The following is a 1,811-nucleotide window of genomic DNA, read 5'->3' on the forward strand; positions in this document are numbered from 1 at the left end:
TGTACCTATTGCATTGAGATATTCCCACATAGTTAGATTGACACCAGTCCTCTAATCAAAATGACAATCCAGTTCCATCCACTGTGATCCTCTAATCAGGGCCTGCTCTGTAAACTCCACTCACAACTGGTTATGATCATCACTGAAACCGCAGCCAAACATTTACTCTTCAGCTGTAATAGGCCTGATTACTGCCCACTGTCATTCTCACAAACAAAAAAGAAAGGCAAATGGACATAGTAGACGACTGTTTATAGTACAGGATCATTTGTATACTTAAATGTACATGCATATAAATGTGTAAACTGATCTGTGATATGTAAGTGTTGGATTGTTTCTATTGTGATATCACATTGATGTGTGTGTTTGTTATGCTAGGTGTACTGTATGTATCTGTGGGGGTGGGGTAACTTGTATTATGCTTTCTTGGCCTGAGCTCACTTCTAAAAGTGTTGTCAATCTCAAAGTGACCTCGCTAGCATGAGGACCAAGTATTTTTTTTTTTCGCAAAATGGGTACTGTTTAAGACATTGTTGTGTAAATCTACTTTATTGCCTCTGCAAACCTAAAAAGTCAAACATTTTCCTGATGTTTTTTTATACATTTTTACATTTACTGTTTATTGAAGTTTCATAACCATTATTCAATCATATGGAATTCCTTGGTACCTGACAGGACTAAATGGTGAGGGTGTGAGGGGAAATGTGTGCAGAAAACAAACGTTACTTTCATGGCATGATATCCTAATGAAAGACTAATGATGATTCACTCAATTTCCCTGATTGCCCGCGCTCCTGCTGCTGTTTCCTAAACTCAATGTTCAATAAGTCCATAAAAAAATAAATCACCACGTAGCTATGCATCTGCAATCATCATCATCAGAAGAGGAAGAGGAAAGCCGTTACAATACCCTCCATCCCATCTTATTTGTACTCTAAACCCCCCTCACCCAATTCCTTCTCATTCTGGAATAAACAGCCATACCCCCGGGACTTAAATTCTGTTTTTTTCTTTCCCTGTAGGCCTCAGTTGACAGAGAGTGGATTTATACAGGCCCACCTTCAAGGGTGACCACTGATGAGCATCCAAGCTTCTCTGCTAAGGTGCACCGATCTTTGATGTCCTCCAAACCGTTAACTTGCCATTCATGCTCGAAACCTGTGAATTTCTTCTTAATGGCATCCTTTGAGGTGGCAGAGATCATTTTGCTCTACAGTGGAGCACCTTCTGGGGCCCAGAAGATGAAGACAAGGTCATCCTTCTTGGTCTCCTTGGTCTCATAGGTTGCGTCAAAGAGGGCATAGCGACAGTCGTCTGCAGGCAGCATCTTGACAAAGTGCAGGAAAGGGTCTGCGATGGTGGTACCCACATCACCGGTCAGAATCTCTTTACCTGCTTCAAGGATAATGTTCTTCTTGCCCTCGCTCAGACAGAACAGCACTGCCTTCTTCCTCTTCTTCTTCTCATCCTCGTTCGCCTGGGCCTTACGGACCTTCATCACAATAAAGACTGTAATAAATTCATCAGTCACTGTCACCCCAGAGGCCATGGTTGGGTCTTTTGTGCATCAGCGTCTGAGTCGAAAATGAAATGTTCGTTCTTCTTGTTGAGCTCACACTAGACCGGGGCTGCGACCTTCTACCTAATAGACCCTTTTCCAGTACACGACACACTGACGCCAAACACAGATGCGCGTGACTATTGGCAGCAGTAAAAAGCCATCGCCATCTGCGCCCATTCAACATTGCCTAGATTTAAGTTTTTATTACTTCTAAACAAAATAACTTTTTGGGGTTGTCATACGCTTACAA

At 42.3% G+C, this 1,811-nt stretch overlaps 1 pseudogene; it reads right to left on the reverse strand.

The window, feature by feature from the left end:
• Positions 1-1,045: 1,045 nt before the first annotated feature.
• Positions 1,046-1,586, reverse strand: LOC139389921 (cofilin-2 pseudogene; annotated as a pseudogene).
• Positions 1,587-1,811: the final 225 nt, after the last annotated feature.

The sequence above is a fragment of the Oncorhynchus clarkii genome, chromosome 30 (assembly GCF_045791955.1).
Source record: "Oncorhynchus clarkii lewisi isolate Uvic-CL-2024 chromosome 30, UVic_Ocla_1.0, whole genome shotgun sequence".
Lineage (NCBI taxonomy): Eukaryota > Metazoa > Chordata > Actinopteri > Salmoniformes > Salmonidae > Oncorhynchus > Oncorhynchus clarkii.